At 39.5% G+C, this 20,105-nt stretch overlaps 1 protein-coding gene and 2 pseudogenes across 1 annotated transcript in view; 1 reads left to right on the plus strand and 2 right to left on the minus strand.

Moving 5' to 3' along the window:
- Positions 1–203: 203 nt before the first annotated feature.
- LOC114264132 (glutathione S-transferase T1 pseudogene) lies at positions 204–913 on the plus strand (annotated as a pseudogene).
- Positions 914–1,690: 777 nt separating this feature from the next.
- The window catches only part of LOC145789174 (protein LAS1-like), a 31,105-nt gene continuing 12,690 nt past the window's right edge, over positions 1,691–20,105 (minus strand). The window contains exons 7-8 of the transcript XR_014351282.1: positions 7,879–8,155; positions 1,691–3,457 (exon numbers count right to left, since the gene is read on the minus strand). The gene's annotated coding sequence lies outside the window, so the exon portion shown is untranslated. The remainder of the gene's footprint in view (positions 3,458–7,878; positions 8,156–20,105) is intronic.
- LOC145806834 (26S proteasome non-ATPase regulatory subunit 13 homolog A pseudogene) lies at positions 6,784–7,320 on the minus strand (annotated as a pseudogene).

Here is a 20,105-nt window from a genome sequence, read left to right on the forward strand (position 1 = left end):
TTGAAGCTTCCTTTGTTCTCGTCCTGTACTCTGGCAACCTTTTCCGTTGCAGAAATGGCAAGAAATCTTTTGTTTTCTTTGCTGAAGTCGTCATCAGGTCTGCTACGTGCATTACTGGAGAATCCTTGGAAGAATGAATCCCTTTCTTCCCAGCAATGGCTCGAGATTCAGCAGAGAGAAGGACATCATAATAGTTTGATCTTTCCTCAAAAATCTCGATGCCTAATAACAGTCCCAAAGCCTCGGGCAACAACCAGCTCAGCAACATTTACACCTGCCTGCTGGAAGTCTACACCTATCGATTGTCGCAGCCATCTCGTGCAGTTCTCATCTTCTGCAAGTTGAATGGAATTGATTTTGAGGAGATCACAGTTGACTTGATTAAACGTCAACACCTATCTCCTGAATTTAAAGAAATAAACCCTATGAGACAAGTGCCGACAATAGTGGATGGAGATTTTAAGCTGTTTCAGAGTCATGCAATTCTCAGATATCTTGCTTGTGCGTTTCCTGGAGTTGCAGATCATTGGTATCCAACTGATCTCATCAAAAGAGCTAAGATTGACTCAGTGCTGATTGGCATCACTCCAATCTATGCCGTGGTGCAGGTACATTTCTTCAGAATACTGTATTTGCACCTGTACTTCGCATTCAACCAAATCCACATGTAGCTGCTGAAGCTGAGAAAATTTTGTCTGCATCTCTTGAAAAGATTGAGACATTTTGGCTCAAGGAAAATGAGCAGTTTTTGCTGGGAAACACCCAGCCATCTATGGCAGATCTCAGCTTGGTTTGTGAAATTATGCAACTAGAGGTTTTGGATGAGGAGGATCGCAATCGAATATTAGGCCCACACAGCAATGTTCAACAGTGGATTAAGCTGTGGGTCTTGCTTTGAGATTAGCTATTTTGATTTCGTGCTTAGTGTAGAGATACACGTGATTGGTATTCTGGCCCATGGTTTTGTGCACCGGCACATGGTTTTTTGCCATGTATTATGGGTTAGTGCTTGAGCAGCTGTAAAGCTTATTGGTAAACGTGTGTATAGTGCAGAGGTGGGACGTGTTTTGTGATGAGGTATGTCACTAGTTGATATTATATATATATATTTATATATATTCGACCAAAAAAAAAAAAAAAAAAAAAATCAACTCCACTCACCTTTGAATTTTCATTCCCAAGACACCCATGTGGGCTTGTCCCCTCTCTCCTCCGTTTGATTCCAACTTCATTATTTTTTTATTTATTTTTCTCCAACTCACTTTTAATCTCTTTCAAATATCCACTCTACAATCATATCTCTTTCTCAAATAACCCATCTAAAAATATTTTTTTTTGGTAGGACCCGACCAAACAAATTTGAATCTCACATTTCCTTTTTATTATTTTTTTATTTTTATCCTTTCACATTCACACATTTCTCTTCAATTTTATTCACATACTTCTCTTCCAATTTATTTTCCTTTATTTTCAAAAAAAAAAAAAAAAAAAAAACAAAAGAAGCAGAAGAAGAAGAACTGCACACCAAACTCATTTTATTCATGTCAGGGATCAACCCCGATCACAATTTTACACAAAAAAAAAAAAAAAAAAAAACAAACAAACCACATCCACAGGCGGAATTTTTTCTTCTCTACTCTGCCGCCGGTCTCTTCTTCTTGCCTCCGTCCTGGGTGGCCCTTGTCGGTGCTGCCTCCGTGTTTCCCACGCCACCGAGCACGTTCACTCCCTCCTGCTCTTCCACTATAGCATATGGCGGACCTCCAAATCGGAACATCACGGTGGCCTTCCGCTTCAGCTCCTTGTTTTCCGCTTTCAGCACACTTATCTCTGCTCGCGCATCCTTATACATGCGTTGGAGCAGAGCCAGTTGGGCGTTTAACTGCTGCACCTCATTTGTCCTACTCTGCAGCCGGTGCGACAAGTTTGTGACCGCAGTCATGGTTTCAACACATGACTTCAATGTATACTGATTCGCCTCAATATCTGATTGCGCTGCCATTCTTTGCTCCACAGACCGCATAGGAAAGGTCAACAGAGCAAACTCAGGGGCGCTTGGTTGAGGTTCACGGGCAACCGCACCAGTTACCTCTCTTGTGGACTCATTGAGGTCGGGAAAGAGAGTGAGCAGACTACGGGACGAAGAGGCCATGTTATGGGTTGCTGAGTGTTTCAGAGAAGGGTTGGTTACAGAGTGTTACAGAGTATCTCTCTCAAGACAACGAAGAGTTTCTCAGAGGTTTTTAGCCAGTTTTTTGTCTTAGCCTCTGCCTCAGCCTCTACATCCGTCTTGGTTAAATAGCCAAGGCAGACACACGCATCGCGCGCCACTTGACGCCAGACGACAAAACGGGCGCGCAAGCCAATGTGGTGACGCGCCTCGCCATCATGTCCGGCACATCTTTTTATGACTTGGGCTCGCCTTTTGATGGCACGCCTTTTTATGGATTGGGCACGCTTTTTGATGGCACGCCTTTTGAAAGATTGGGCACACCTTTTGAGGGTGCGACTTTTTAAAGGTCCGACAAGACTCTGTAAACTGTCCCGACATTGATTCCGGTTAGCTCCTTCATGGGTCCGACAAGACTCTGTAAACTGTCCCGACATTGATTCCGGTTAGCTCCTTCATGGGTCCAACAAGACTCTGTAAACTGTCCCGACATTGATTCCGGTTAGTTTCTACAAGGGTCCAGCAAGACTCCGTAAACTATCACAACAACTGTCACAACATTGTCTGCTGCAACGGTCCGACATGACCCCATACACTGTCGTCTACATCGGTCTGCCATAACCATACAGTCTTCTCAAACGGTCTGACACGACCATACAGTGTCTCCTATCCTTTTTTATTTTATGTATTAGTCTATTTTCTTGTTTTTGTTACTCTCTCCAAACTCAAGTTTGTTAGTTCCTATCCCCCTTGAGTTTGCGGGGGGCTGTTAAAATGTACCAAAACCTACCACTACACCTACTCCACCCACTTCACCTACTCCACCTACTACTCCACCTACTACATACCTACCTCCTCTAATCTTCTATATATAGGACTCATTGTAAACACAATATATATCAATCAATAATACAATTCTCTATTTATTTTTATACATTGAATTCTAACAGTTTTCTTCATCAAACGTAGGATTTGATGCCTCTAGAAAGCATAGTTTGTTCAGTTTCTGAACCAAAGAGCTATTTCCAATCATATGAGCGAGAACTAAGGCCGCATCCCTGAGCTGGTTGTTGCTAGGACTTGAAACCATAAGAGATTTTCGTAGGAGTTTCACCAGAGTTGCCTTTGGCAAACTTGTATCTATTGAAGAACCTTCAGTTACAGTAGCAGAATGTCCCCGCCCTATAGGCTTTAGTCCCTTCAGATTTCTGACTAGCCACTCAAACAGATCCGAAAGTCTTTCAATGTGGTGTACCCCAGTTGTATTCTCTGATATGGCATGTTCTCCTAATAAAGTTTGACCCAAAATTTTTTTTTTTATCAAAGACAAAAGAAACAACTTTGTAAGATCATTTAATCATCGCATACACAAAGACACAACAAGCTACAAGACATGCTAAAATTCATCTCTCCACTATTACAGACTATGGTATCAAGGGAAAAACCTACAGGACATACTACCCAGACATACACAGACAATGTTGATTTTCGTATTTAGTTCCCTCCATTGAGGAAAAAAAAAAGGAATAACATTATAAATGATAACTAGAGATAAACCAATAGTTAGTGATCAAATCTAAAAATAAACTCGATGCCAAATTTCAAGCTCTCTCCAAATAGGGACTTAAAAATGGGACACATGACAGATAATAAAGGCATGTCAACTAGTTAAACTGTTAAAAAGTAGGGTGTGAACATATCAACAAGTCAAAATCTTAAAAGCAAGATATTGGCATAACCACTCCTAATCCTCATGTTTCATCTTTGCTGTAAAATATTTGATATATGTGTACAGTTTTCTAAATACATATTAATTGTTGAAATATTTGATCACTTTTTACTTTTTAAACTTCCATTGGACTCTATTATTTTTTAAACTTTAACTTATTTTCCTTTATAAAATCTTTTAATGGACTAAACACTAATTCTCCCAGTATGTACTAGAAGAGGCCCATACTACCCCAATTGGTGAAATAGCCCAGTGCAATCTAAAATAATCAGGCACTACCCTAAAAATTACCCGAAGAGAATTCAACTCACTTCGTATCATTTTGTTGCCAGTACAATAAAGTACTGGACCATACCAATAGGTATAGAATGGGATTGACAACTATAATATCTACAGATACAAAAAATTAAAAATAAATACTAAGTGAGGAGTATCTCCGTGATTTGTAAATCCTAGGCATTATTAAGATTTCAAACATCAAAACCAACTTGCATATTATGGACGAAGGTTTCCATCACCTAAAGACAGCTCAAAATAACTTTTCCAAGCCAAAAGTAGTGCAGCAACCAAACCCAACAAAGAAAATCCAGTGTTCGCCAAGATGATGGTAAAATTTTTCATAAAAACTCAGCAAAAATTATGCCACATTTGACAATGTAGTAAATTTAATGTATAAAGAGAAATAGAGAATTGTATTATTGATTGATATGTTTATTGTATATATTACAATTACAAGGATTCCTATTATATAGGAGTGTGTTTGGGAGTAGGTGGAGAGGTGGAGTAGGTGAAGTAGAGGTGGTAGTGGTGTAGTGGGTTAGGTTTAGTGGAGTAGGTGAGGTGGTAGTGGTGGTAGGTGAAGTGAAAATTTTAACAGCCCCCCGCAAACTCAAGGGGGATAGGAACTAACCAACTTGAGTTTGGAGAGAGTAACAAAACAAGAAAATACATAAAAATAAAAGAGGATAAGAGACACTGTATGGTCGTGTCAGACCATTGGTGAAGTCACTGGATGGTGGTGTCATAACGTTGTAGAGGACACTGTATGGGGGTGTCATAACCATGTAGAGGACACTGTATGGTGGTGTCATAATGGTGTAGAGGACACTCGATGGCGGTGTCAGACCGATGTAGAAGACAGTTTATGGGGTCATGTCGGACCGTTGTAGCAGACAATGTTCTGACAGTTGTTATGACAGTTTACAGAGTCTTATTGGACCATTGTAGAAACTAACCAGAATCAATGTCGGGACAGTTTATAGAGTCTTGTCGGACCCATAAAGGAGCTAACCGGAATCAATGTCGGGACAGTTTACAGAGTCTTGTCGGACCCATGAAGGAGCTAACCGGAATCAATGTCGGGACAGTTTACAGAGTCTTGTCGGACCCTTAAAAAGTCGCACCCTTAAAAGGTGTGCCCAATTTTTCAAAAAAGCGTGCCATCAAAAGGCGTGCCCAATCCATAAAAAGGCGTGCCATCAAAAGGCGTGCCATCAAAAGGCGCGCCCAAGTTGTCGGCGAGCACCGAGAGGCGCATGATGCGCGTGTCTGCCTCTTCGTCAGGGTCTTTATAAACTGAGGCAGAGGCTGAGGCTTGGAAGCAGAGACAAAAAACCTGCTAGAAAAACTCTGAAAAACTCTTCATTTTCTGAGAGAGATTTCTGAGAGAGATACTCTGTAACACTCTGTTTTCTGAGAGAGATTCCTGAGAGAGACACTCTGTAACACTGTTGTCCAGAAAATGGCTTCATCTTCCCGTGGTCTGCTCACTCTCTTTCCAGACCTTAACGAGTCCACAAGAGAAATAACTGGTGTTTGCTCCGTTGAACTTTCCGATGCGGTCGGTGGAACAAAAAATGGCGGTGCAAACGGATATTGAGGCCAATCAGTATACTCTGAAGTCATGCGTGGAAACCATGACTGCGGTCACAAATTTGTCGCACCGGCTGCAGAGCAGGACAAATGAGGTGCAACAGTTAAACTCCCAGCTGGCTCTGCTCCAACGCATGTATAAGGATGCGCGAGCAGAGATAAGTGTACTAAAGGCAGAAAACAAGGAGCTGAAGCGGAAGGCCACCGTGATGTTCCGATTCGGAGGTCCTTCATATGCTGTAGTGGAGGAGGAGGGTGGAGTGATCATGCCCAGTAGAGTGGGAAACACGGAGGCAACACCGGCAAGGGCCGCCCAAGACGGAGGCAAGAAGAAAAGACCGGCGGCAGAATAGAGAAGAAAAATCCCACCTGTGAATGTGGGTGTTTGTTTGTATTTTATTTTATTTTATTTTATTTGTTTTTTTGTTTTGTGTTTTTTTTTTTGTGTTTTTGTATGTGGAAACATGGTGATCGGGGTGAGACCCGACATGAATAAAATGAGTTGGTGTGCAAATTGGTAAATTGTTTGCAATGGTGTTTTTTTTTTTTTTGTAAATAAGAATAATAATAATAATAATAATAAAAGAAATTTGATTAAAAAGAAATAAAGACGTGGGGATGGGTTCAAAAGTGGACACTATCAGTGGGAAACATGAGTGTATGGATTATTTGATATAATAATAATAATAATAATAATAATAATAATAATAATAATAATAATAATAATAATAATAATAATAATAATAATAATAATAATAATAATAAAATAAAAAGAGCGTGAGTGGGTGTATGGTGATAGTGGAATAAAATATGAGTGAGTGGGTCTTCAAGTCTGCCAAAAGGAAGATGCTTATCACAGAGCATTATTGATTGCACCAGACAATAGCAAGATGTGCAATTTGGGTATTTGCTTGATGAAGCAAGGGAGAATTGCCGAAGCGAAGGAGACTCTTCGGAGAGTAAAACCAGCAGCCATGGATGGCCCAAGAGGTGTGGACTCCCACCTCAAGGCCTATGAGAGGGCACAGCAAATGCTTCGAGATTTATGGTATTGAGATGAAACCCAATAATAGTTGGCATACACAGATGGATCAATGTCAGTCATGCTGTCAAGCGTACTCTTCCCGTCTTCTAGAAGTTTCTTGCACTCCTTTTGGCTGCCTTTCTCAAGCTGCAAGGTAGCTATTTGCATCTTAATGTAAAGGATTGGTTCCTCAATGCGCATTTCTCTAGTAGCAAGAAGCTTTTCAATCACACCTTCAAGATAACCAATGGAAGCTTCTTTCCCTGGGTACTGCCGAGAGACTATTACAGCAAAATGTGCAAGCTTGAGAAGATTGATTTTGGTCTCAAAGTCAGTGATGAAATTATGATATAACTGTATGAGAGCATCACCAGCCTGAAAGACGGCGAGAGCGACGAACTGTTCGAGCTTGAGAGTGAGCTGGTGCCATAGCTTCTGTTGGTACAGATCCGAGAGGGTATTGTACCATTCGCCGAGCTCTGGGTGGGTACTGTGAAGGGAATCCAGGTATTGCAGAGCGGCCATTGCTGATGAACCCCAAAATGAGAGAGAGGAGAGATGTGTTGAGGTCCGGCGGGCGGCCAAGGCGAGACTGCCGCCCGCCGGTGAAGCAAAATTACTAGCTTCTTAACCTTGCTCTGATACCATGTAGTAAATTTAATGTATAAAGAGAAATAGAGAATTGTATTATTGATTGATATGTTTATTGTATATATTACAATTACAAGGATTCCTATTATATAGGAGTGTGTTTGGGAGTAGGTGGAGAGGTGGAGTAGGTGAAGTGGAGGTGGTAGTGGTGTAGTGGGTTAGGTTTAGTGGAGTAGGTGAGGTGGTAGTGGTGGTAGGTGAAGTGAAAATTTTAACAGACAATATTCGAAAATACTAGTTATATGTTAATTTAATTGTTATTGGGGCTGTCCCTCTGTATTTCAACCAAAAAAATGTGATGTCAATATTCTCATTTTAAAACTTAAATGTAATGCAATATTTAGAAGTCTAATGAAAGAACCAGAAATATTAATTGAACAAACAAAAAACAAAAATGTAGCTAACATGTTAGAAACAAGATGTAGCAGTTACCACTTTCATATTCCATGGCCTCTTGAGTCTCAATTTTTTCAAGGACTGCCTTGAAGGTTCAGAAGCAACTCTGGTTCTTTATTTGACAATTTCTTAACGACAGGCTTCCAATCATCAAATAGACTCTGCACATGAGTTGAACTATGACTGACTTGATAACTTTTTGAATCTGATCCGCTCAACAAAAGTTGTACTAAAATGGACCCTACTTCTAAGGAGCAGGAAGAATATAATCGAATAAGATGTTTGAATGCCTTGGTGATCTGTTTCTTAGAACCTGAAACAGACAACAGATCAATGGATAAGACAAAAAACAAAAAATAAAACAATATACCAATATATTAGTTTTCTCAAAATTCCTTGACACATAGCAAGTCCAAAATGGCAAGGTAACAAATACTTATTTTTTCCTATCTATTTTTCTTTCTCCTCAATATACGAAAGTAACAAAAATTTAATATACCAAAGTTCTATAGAATCAATCTGCCCAAACACACAAGCAAAACACTATTCCGAAATACTCCAGCTGCATCCCAAATGACATGTTCCCTTAACTAACATTCTGAAAAACAAAAATCAAAATGGAGGAAAAACTAAACTTGATGTATGAACCACAAGCCTTAATTAAGACAATTATCTTTGCTTTAAAAAAATAAAAAAATAAAAAAAGAGATTAATAGAATTTAAGCTTGTATTATTCTAACAGTTATATAATATTGGATCACTAACATTTGTACACTTGCATAAGTTGTGATTCAATCATGCAGTTTAAAACTGAAAGTAATAATATAAATCATGTTTTATATACTTTGATACAATTTATCATTATTATTCTTTGCAGTAGTGTAAAGAGCGTTCTTATTAACATTTTGTAATTCCAATTACCATAGTTGCAACTAGTTTACACTAAAAAGCAGGTTGGATCTTTCTAAATTACATTCATTCCAGCAATTTTCTATTCTTGTATGGTTGGTATTAGTGTGAAGTACAATTTAGCCATCGTCACTTCTCATCTCACCGTTATATTCATATATCCAGATAGATAGTGTTTAGGCTCCTTGCTCCCCAGGTGTAAAGGGAGATTTGGTCAAAACCCCCCCATAATAAAACTTTAATGTATTAAGAACAAGCACAAAAAGTTTTCCTTAAAAAGTCCAATATATACTACTATTACCAATATATTAAACTTTAAAATAATACAACTTTTGATCTAGATATCGGTTTTTAATAAAATTAATATTTTTAGAATCCTCTCATCAAGATATATCAAATAAGATCCATGTTGTGATGTAGGACGAGTAGAGATTACTTTCTTACAAGTAGTGAGTCCGGTTTAAGTATACTGACAGCCGCAATAGTAGACTTGTAGGGCTGAATTTGGTAGGATTTTGTGACTACATAAGTATTTAAAAAAATAGAAGTTTAAGGGTTTGTAAAAAGGTAGGGTTTTGGGAATGAAAACACAAGTGTTTAGGAACAGTTGGGTGGTTGTTCTAAGCACGGTGAACAGTAACGTGAACAGTAACCTCACTGGATAGAAGAAGTGAACAAGAACAAGAGAGAGAGAAATGCTTCACCCTCGCGAGGGATAGGCCAATCACACAAACTTGTTAAGATACGAGAGAGGAAAATAAGAGATTTTAATCAAATTAAGTGCATAAAGAGTGAAGATTCTAAGGTATTGGTGAAGGATGAAGAGATTAGAAGAGATGAAAGAACTATTCTGAGAAACTATTAAATGAGGAACATGGAGGTACATCAATAGGGCAAGAAATAGCCAGTAATACGATAAACCAAGACTATAGGTTCTATTACAGGATTGTGAACTTTGAAGTGGAGATTGCACTAAAGAAGATGAAATCAAATAAGGCTTTAGGACCCGATGATATCCCTGTTGTAGCTTGGGAGTGTTTGGGTAAAAAGAAGGTTGCTTGGTTGACTAGGTTGTTTAACAAAATTTTGTTGACTAGGAACATGCTAGATGAGTGGAGGAAGAGTATTCTAGTGCCAATCTATAAGAATAAAGGAGATGTCCAAAATTGCAACAACTATAGACGAATCAAGCTAATGTGTCATATAGTGAAAGTGTGGGAGAGAGTGATGGAACGCCGATTGCGAGATATAACAAAGGTGTCAGAGAATCAATTTAAGTTTATGCTTGGCAGGTCAATAATGGAAGCGATCTATCTTTTGAGGAGAGTAATAGAAAAGTATAGAGAAAATAAAAAAGACATTCATATGGTGTTTATCGATCTTGAGAAAGTATATGATAGAGTGTCTCGGGATATAATATGGTGGGTGTTAGAGAAGAAAAGGGTGACAAAAGGTTACATTGATGTGATTAAGGACATGTATGAAAGGGGTGGTGACCACTATTAGATCGCCTGTTGGAGAGACAAATGAATTTCCTATCACTGTAGGGTTACACCAAGGATCTACCTTAAGTCCTTATCTTTTTGCTTTAGTTATGGATGAGTGGACAAGATATATTCAGGATGACGTGCCATAGTGTATGCTTTTTGCAGGCGATATCGTGCTAGTGAATGAGACTAGAGATGGAGTTAACACAAAGTTGGAGATTTGGAGAAAAGCACTTGAATCTAAAGGATTCCGGATAAGCAGAACTAAGACAGAATACATGAAGTGTAAATTTAGTAACAGTAACAATGAAAGCAGAGGATAAATGAAGATTGAGAACCAAGAACTGCCTAAGAGTGAACATTTTCGTTATTTAGGATCAATTATCACAACGGCAAGGGAGATTGATGCGGATGTGGCCCATAGGATTAAGGCGGGACGGTGTAAGTGGAGAAGTGCGTCTAGGGTACTGTTCAATAAATGAATATCCACTAGACTAAAAGTTAAGTTCTATAGAACGGCTATTAGACCAGCGATATTGTATGGGATGGAGTGTTGGGCAACCAAGAAATAACATGTAGATAAGATGAGTGTGGCTGAGATGAGAAAGCTAAGGTGGATGTGTGGCAAGATTAGACAAGACAGAATTAGGAATGAGTATATTCGAGAATGGGTAGGAGTAGCACCGATAGAAGATAAGTTGAGAGAGAATCGATTGAGATGGTTTGGTCATATTCAATGGAGACCAACAGAGGCAGTAGTGAAGAGAGGTGATGCAGTGATGGTATATGGAAGTGTTAGGGGACCGGATAAACCTAGATTAATGTTAACTAGTATTATAAATAGAGATATAGATCAACTTAATTTGACTAATGAAATAGCCTTTGATAGAGTCGCGTGGAGAAGAAGGATTCATGTAGCCGACTCCATTTGATGGGACTTAAGGCTTGGCTTGGTTTGATTTAGTTTACTAATATTCTAGACCGACTATGACTTCCAATTCTACTTCAATTATAATAGGAAACTTTAATGACTTCTAAATTCTACTTCAGTATCAAAATAAAAAACTTGAACTTTTGACCACTAAAATTATTTTAGACATGATAAACCCATATATAATAACCCATTTAATAACTTGCCCCAAAATAAAACCCATGGGTGACCCATACAACCCGTTTCTAACAATTATTGGAATTACTATTATACCCTTAATTCCTAAAGCCTACTACAATGACATGAAAACTCAAAATTATTCAAAATCTTTAATTCTTAATGCCCTAAATGTGCTTCATGCGAAATTCCAGATTTACTCTTTTTCTTCTTTCCATGATCTTCATCATGTTGACTATGAAATTCTTTAATATATATATATATATATATATTATTACCGTCGAAATTGATGTAAACAGTAACGTGTTACTCTAGTTCAAAGTAACATGTTACTCTAGCAATATTGTCCAAGAAAAAAAAAATGATATTTTATTTTGTCCTTACTCAATTATGCGTCTCATCCTTAGGAGGTTTATGACGCAAAATAAATTGGGCTGTCTTTTTCACCAAATACGGGGTCCAATAAAAGGGGTTTTGGCTAAATTTCCCAAGTGTAAACCACCACCCCCAACCCCCAAAAGAACTAACAAAGTGATGTTAATGTTAGTACTAGCATTAGGTTGGGAATTTCATTACTGTGTAATGTGCTTTTAGATAGAAACCAAGCCACACCCCGAAGAAACACATAATTGTGTTTTAAACTATTTGTCAACGTGGTCTTGTTGTATCTTGTTGTATTTGTGTTGTATATCATGCCTGTGCTTCTTAGGCCACTTTCATAAAGCGAGTACATTGGACAAGCCTTAGAGCCTTGGAAGCTTGAAGAATAATGGAAAAGCTTTATTGGCATGCAAGATGGTATGGGAAAGCTTCATCGGCAAATAAAAAGCTTTAGACAAGGACGGGATCAAGAAGACCATAAAGAATGGGCTCTATAATTCATTTAGTTAGTTCGGGCGACTAACATTGAAGGTTGGTCAACTAGGGTTGTGTCTAATCAACAGGAGACCAACCATATAGGTTGGTCGACCATGTAAGCCTTTTAGGTTGTCTTCCATACATGCATACCCACATGTGGACTCACAGAAGCAAACAAGTAAGTCAATATAAAGTGGGATCCCAAGAGTGCATTCCAGAAGACTAAGATTGAGCTGACCAAAATTGTGGTTTGGGCAAGCCTGCAGACTTGGAAATTTTGAAAAACTAAATATTAATTGCCAGGGACTGCCTCCTATAAATACACCCAAGCCCCATTAGGATTCTTTGATGAGAGAAGACACCTAGAGAGTTTATACACCTCTTATACACATACATTTTATCCAACCCTAGAGAGGGAGAGCAACCTTCAACACAAGTCTTTGAAGACATTGCTCCTTAAAGTCTTTGATCTCTTTGCTAGTGGAAGGCATTGTTCTCAACCTTCTTGTGTAGTTAATACATTATTGTCATCGCATACACCTATGGCTAGTCGCGGGCCGGTTTTGGCTGGATCGGGTCGCAGGTCTGACCTGACCCACACTGCTGCGGGTTAACAAAATTGGACCTGCAGCCGCCTGAAATGTGATTTGCGGTTTGTGTAAGTGGGTCAATCGGTTCCACGGGTGGGTGCAGATCGGATGTACGGGTTGAAGCTTCTGCTTTTCTCAAAATTTTTTTGTTGGCCTTTTGTTTTTTGGCCACTTTCTTTGGGACTATTTTCATGTAAAACTAATAGCCATGAGATTTAAAAATCTTATACATGTAAAATTAATATCTCAAATCACGCCCATTCACCCCACTGATGCCACACACCAAAAAAAAAAAAAAACCATTAAAACACAGGCAGCTTCAGAAAAAATACAAACAAAGCCTAGCACCAGCACCCTATAGCATCCATAACCAATTCATCGAGCTTAACCAATGTCCACCTCACTATATTGGAGCATATCAGAAAGTATTACATCTTATTGGAGCATTCTTTAGTTTTATTATCAAATCTTAAAAGAAAAACAACATGAATATATATATATATATATATGATGATTGATATATTCGTATATACATATATATTACCTGATGCATTCCTTAGTTTTATTGTCAAATCTTTAAGGGACAACATGAATATATATATATATATATATATATATGATATTGATATATGTATATATATCTGTATGTCAAAACTCGTCATCTATCTTCAGATCATCATCAAAGAAGTCTTTCACTTTCTTTCAATAGTTGGCAAGAGAGAGAGAGAGAGAGAGAGATAAGAGATGATAAAAGAGTAAGCAGTTGCTGGGCTGCTGCTTGCTGCTAGGGTTCAAATTAATAAAACAAAACAGACATTTTTTTTAAATTGATCTGAGGGTGGAACTCCGCCGGGGTTGTTAACAACTCTGCCGGTCCCAAGCCCGGGTTAAGGAGGAGGGTTGTGTGTTAGGTAGCCGACAACCAACACGTAAAAAAAGCTGCTCAGATCTCTTATGACAATGAATCCTACTTTGAATCGTTTAAATGCTAGGTCGTTCCCCTCAAGTGACGCGTTGTGCCTGCCTCCGGGTGTTTCGAAAAGTGAGCAAGGAGCGCCGCATCGACTCCTGGATGCGGTGAAAAATGGGCAAAGGTTCCCGCATTTTTCTGGACGAGAGCGGGTAAAGAAGCTAGTCCAAGACTATAGGTTTAGAGTAGCCACTTAGAATATAGAAACCTTAACTGGTAAGACGATGGAATTGGTAGATGTTATGATTAGGAGGAGAGTTAGTATAGTTTGCGTATAAGAAACTAAGTGGACGGGTGAGAAAGGTAGGGAAATTGATGATACTAGTTTTAAACTGTATTATAGTGGTAAGGATAGACGCATGAATAGGGTAAGAATCTTAATTGCCAAGGGTCTTGTGGAGAATGTAGTGGCGGTCATTAGGACAGGGAATATAATTATATTAGTTAAATTAGTTATTGGAGGGAATATAGTGAACGTTATTAGTGCATACGCCCCTCAAGTAGGATTAGATGATCAGACTAAGAGGCATTTTTGGGAGCAAATGGATGAGATCTTACAGGAGATACCCGTGGGAGAGAACCTGATTATAGGTGGAGATTTTAATGGCCCTGTAGGCATAGATAAACTAGGCTATGAAAGGATGCATGGTGGATACGGTTTTGGTGACAGAAATAAGGCTAGAGAGAGTATCTTAGATTTTGCGTTGGCTTCTAACCTGGTGGTAGCCAATATTACGTATAAGAAGAGGGAGGAGCATTTGATAACCTTTAAGAGTGGGTCGGTTAAGAGCCAAATAGATTATTTCTTAGTGAAAAAAGTGGACTGCCTAAAATGCAATGATTGTAAGGTGATTCCTGGAGAGAGTCTGACCTCTCAGCATAGGATTTTAGTACTAGATTTATGTTTTAGAGGGCAATACTAAGCTAGGAAGGATGGTGGGCATCGTAGGACGAGATGGTAGGACCTAAAAGGAGGTTCAAGCAGTAGTTAAGGCAAAAAAAGAGTGCTTTAAAAAGTGACAGAATGATAGAACTGAGGAACACCTTAAGAGCTATAGATTGGCTAATAAAGAGGTCAAGAAAGTAGTGAGAGAGGCTAAGTTGAAAGCTTATGATGACCTATACACTAGACCAGATAGTAAGGAGGGAGAGAAGAGGGTATACAAACTTGCTAAGATACGGGAGAGGAAAACAAGAGATTTTAATCAAGTTAAGTGCATCAAGAGTAAGGATTCTAAGGTATTGATGAGGGATGAAGAGATTAAGGAAAGATGAAAGAACTATTTTGAGAAACTATTAAATGAGGAACATGGAGGTACGGCAATAGGGGAAGAAATAACCAGTAATACGATAAACCAAGACTATATGTTCTATTGCAGGATTAAAAACTTTGAAGTGGAGATTGCACTTAAGAAGATGAAATCAAATAAGGCTTTGGGACCATATGATATCCCTATTGAAGCTTGGAAGTGTTTGGGTAAAAGGGGGGTTGCTTGGTTGACTAGGTTGTTTAGCAAAATTTTGTTGCCACATGAGTGGAGAAAGAGTATTTTAGTGCCAATCTATAAGAATAAAAGAGATGTCCAGAATTGCAACAACTATAGAGAAATCAAGCTAATGCGTCATATAATGAAAGTATGGGAAAGGGTGATAGAACGCCGATTGCGAGATATAAGGTGTCAGAGAATCAATTTGGGTTTATGCTTGACAGGTCAAAAATGGAAGCGATCTATCTTTTGAGGAGAGTAATAGAAAAGTATAGAGAAAAGAAAAGAGACATTTATATGGTATTTATCTTTGAGAAAACATGTGATAGAGGGCCCCAAGATATAATATAGTGGGTGTTAGCGAAGAAAGGGGTGACAAAAGGTTACATTGATGTGATTAGAGACATGTATGAAGGAGTGGTGACCATTATTAGATCGCCTGCTGGAGAGACAAATGAATTTCCTATCATTGTAGGGTTACACCAAGAATCTACCTTAAGTCCTTATCTTTTTGCTTTAGTTATGTATGAGTTAACGAGAAATATTCAAGATGATTGTAGATGCGCCCGCGTGGGGAGGGGGGCCTTATGCTACTACAGTTCGGACTCGCGATTTTGTTGTCGCGGTTCTTAATCTGAACCAAAGAGTCCAAATCTGGCAAATCGTTTTGAGAAACAGATTTTTTGAAAAGAAGTGCCAAACATGGACTGCTTTGCCAGATACAGAGTCGCCACCTAAATGTTTTTTAATGGGGGAAATTTAGGAAACCCTGACTCGGTGCCGAAGGCCACATGTCCGTCATCACCGGAGTTGTCTCGGCTCGGGAGCTTGGGTACGATTGGGGAAGGTCAGCTATGAGCACCCCCTTTCGCCCGGTCCGAAGACCGGCCTCTACTAACCATGATATCCGATTTTGAAAACATTACGTGTTCTTATTCCATTTATTAGCCTAGAATTACTATATTATGCGCGCAACAAACAAGTATAGACTAGATTGCCTAACTTGGAAATAAGCATTGCATATCCGTTTGTTTTGGAAAATGTTTTGGATTTGCTACTCGCAAGTAGGCTAAAATGCGGATTTCAACGAGTCTTTCCAACTCAAACAATCTAACCTTCACCCACAGGCATTAAAAACAGTTTATCTCATATAAGCACTTAGCCGCATGGCAGGCATACTGTCATGGCAACACTCACACACATGCGGGATGCTAAAGTATAAATACTTACATCGTACTCCGTGCCAAAACAGTAAACTAGTTAGCAAACATGCATATCCTAGTTCATGTTAAAAATGGCTAATGCATCATATGCAAAAATGCAATCTAGGCAGGCTCGGCTAACCCTAAACATGGCATATGAAATGCGATCAATTACCACATATTCAATTTGTGAATTGAAATACAGATGCAGTTAGCGTGATGTACCGAGCCTAATGTATGTAATACAAATGTATGGATGCACGCATGCATAGCATAAGGTATGCTAATTTTAAAGATGCCCTAATCTACCATCATAAGCAGGTAAATAAAAGGGAAGAAAGAAGTGGGGATTGGAAGACATACACTCCACTCACACACACTTATTACAAATTTGCCCTCACTCAGAGGGACCAAATAAATAATACAAATTAATTAACTACGCAAGCTAATTAATATTACAAATTGCCTAATCAACTAAGCAAATTAAATTAAACTAAGAAAACAGTAAATCGCCTCGGGAAATGCGCCGCCATGCGTGAACTGCCTCTGTTTTTTTTCCTTCACCCCTCTGGAGGTTGCCAAAACCTCAGGACTGCTTCCTTGGATGCTGGGAGACATCACCGGCTGCATGGAATTGCCACCGGCAGTGGGATGTGGCCACCGGCACAAAGTGGAGCTGTCGGCAGAGAAATGATTGCCGGTCGGCACTTTACACTGCCGGTCGGCAGAGTGTTCCTGCAGAATCTGCAAATGACAGCAGCAGAGGGCAAGGCAAAGCATGGCAGCACAATTCAAGGCATATATGCACCAACCATGTCCCTTATCATGGTAATGACTCAAAGGGGCATGTGCCTCGATTCTTGGACCACCAATCACGCATTTCCATGCATGATGGCCCAAGGAATCAAGTATGCAACTTTCATGTCCAATGAAATGCAAACCAATCAAACAAATTAAGGCCCAATTCCTATCATCAAGTCAAGGAACAAGGCATGCATGCAAGATGCAATGCAACCTAAGCATGCAAGCTAAGGATGCAACATGACATGGCAACAGGCTTATGCAAGCATACAAGCAAACATGGGACCATGCAAATGGATGTAAAAATGGACTTATACAAGACTTGGGCAGCTCTAATAAGGCCCAAAACAGTAGCCAAAATGCCCAAAAAAAGGAGGCTAAACACACATGCACACATACACTTGTTATGGTCCAAACCTCAAGCATTAAGCAAGCAACATTCAAGCACACTTGAAAAGAGATTTCATGGACAATTAGCATGCAACATGAGCCCTAAAATCATGCTAAAACATGGTGCCAAACCAAGCAATAAATCAAGCCAAACATGCAACTAATGGCCTAAATGCTCAAAGCAAACCAATGGAGTATTGAACTACACCTAGCAAGACCAAACATGGCATGAACTTATTGACCAAAAACAGAGTTTTAGCACATTAATACAAGGCCTAAGGATCACTTAGATGGCATCCAAATGGCTCAAATTTAGAGGCATGCACAAGTGCCAAAATAAGGAGCATTGCTACACAAGCTTATGAGGCATTAAAGATGCATTCAAGGCAAACACATAGGCATGAAAATGGGACTGAAATAACATGTAGGGTGACCCCAAATCACCAAATCAATGCAAAGATGTCATGCTATACATGCACATACTTAAGGCCAACAAGCCGGAATGCAAAGGAGCTATACTAAGCATGCCAAGATCAACCCAAACACTTATGGACAGACCTAAAACATGTCAAGATAAGCACAAAATCTTCACAAATGTAAGCCTAAAACATGCTAGAAACAAAGACACACAACCTAAGACATGTTAAGGGATCACAAGGCATTACATGGCAACTATGCTAAACATGCATGGAGTACCAAAACCAATTTAAAATCATGTTATATTATGGATATATAAGCATGAAAAAAAACAGCCTATACATGCTCAACACACACTCAAACATAGGTTCCCTTTAGAGGCCAAAACATGCCCTTTTCAAGGACAATAAGGAGAGGGGGTGGCCCTCTCCCTTTAGAGACTTCAAGGCACCATCTCCACTACTGAAATCCCTCAAGATTTCAGTGGTGAAGAGGCCCAAACACCAAAGTCCCGAAACAAGCACAAAATAGCACAAAATAAGGCCTTTCAAGGCCTAAGAGGGGTCAAACACCCTCAAATCACAAAACACCCTTAATAAACAATCAAGAGGGTCTAAAAACAGAACTTTTTTGTATTATACACCAAGCTCAAAAACGAATTTAAGACAGGTAGAAATAAGGTGCAAAAATGGGGAATAAAGGGGTGAGATTCTTACCCTTGAAGCCTTCTTCAACAATGATGCTCCAATGACCCTCCTTGGCTTGAATCCAACACCAAAACTTCAAAATCAGTCCTTTAGAACCTCAGTTCCAAGAGGAAGGTGAAACACTAGGTGCTTGTGTGTAATAGTATGGACTAAAACACACACAAGAGCACAAAAGAGAGGGAAAGAGAGATAGGATGTGTATCTAACTCTAACCCTAGAACTCAAACCCTAACAATGGCTGTCTAAGCTCTCAAAATATCTCAAGTGTCTCACCTCTAAGCCAAGAGACCAACCCCTCTCTTTATGGAACTTCTTGTCTTGTAAAGCTTACAAGACAAGCTTCATAAGAGGGAGATCCCTCCATACACGTGTATGGAGGGGAGCAAAAAGCAAGACAGCTGTCTTAAAATATCTGCAAAAGTAGATGCACAGTAGTCGGCCGGCCAAAAATGCCATCTTGGCCAAAAGGAGTGCCGACCGGCACTAAATAGTGCTGACCGGCAACAAATAGTGCCGGCCGGCAATAAAAAGTGCCGATGGAAGCAAAAACCAGCCGGTGGCCTCTAGCCACTGCCGGTGGTGGGTGGGGATGGTCTACAAGCCCTACCCTGCCTCTCAAAGGCAAGATGTCAGTGTTTGGTGCAAAACCAGACACTAAACGGTCGAGTTCGGAGATCCTGAGGCAAGGCGCGTAGCCGAGGCCTCCGGGAACTCTAAACGAACACAAACATGGATGATCACCGAGTGTTCAAACGGTGACGTCCAAGTCTTGAGGACGGTCAAAAATGGGGTGTCTACAATGATGTGCCATAGTGTATACTTTTTGCAGACGATATAGTGCTAGTGGATAAGACTAGAGAAGGAGTTAATACAAAGGATTCCGGATAAGCAGAACTAAGACAGAGTACATGGAGTGTAAATTTAGTAACAATAACAATGAAAACAGAGAAAAAGTGAAGATTGAGAATCAAGAACTGCCTAAGAGTGAACATTTTTGTTATTTAGGATCGATTATCACAACAACGGGGGAGATTGATGCAGATGTGCCCCATAGGATTAATGCGGGATGGTGTAAGTGGAGAAGTGCGTCTGGGGTACTGTGCGATAAACGAATACCTACTAGACTTAAAGGTAAGTTCTATAGAATGGCTATTAGACCAACGATGTTGTATGGGATGGAGTGTTGGGTAACCAAAAAACAACATGTAGATAAGATGAGTGTGATTGAGATGAGAATGTTAAGACGGATGTGTGGTAAGACTAGACAAGACAAAATTAAAAATGAGGGTATTCAAGAATGGGTAAGAGTAACACCGATAGAAGATAAGTTGAGAGAG

Source organism: Camellia sinensis, chromosome 14 (genome assembly GCF_055761805.1).
Source record: "Camellia sinensis isolate YWXY chromosome 14, ASM5576180v1, whole genome shotgun sequence".
Classification (NCBI taxonomy): Eukaryota; Viridiplantae; Streptophyta; class Magnoliopsida; order Ericales; family Theaceae; genus Camellia; species Camellia sinensis.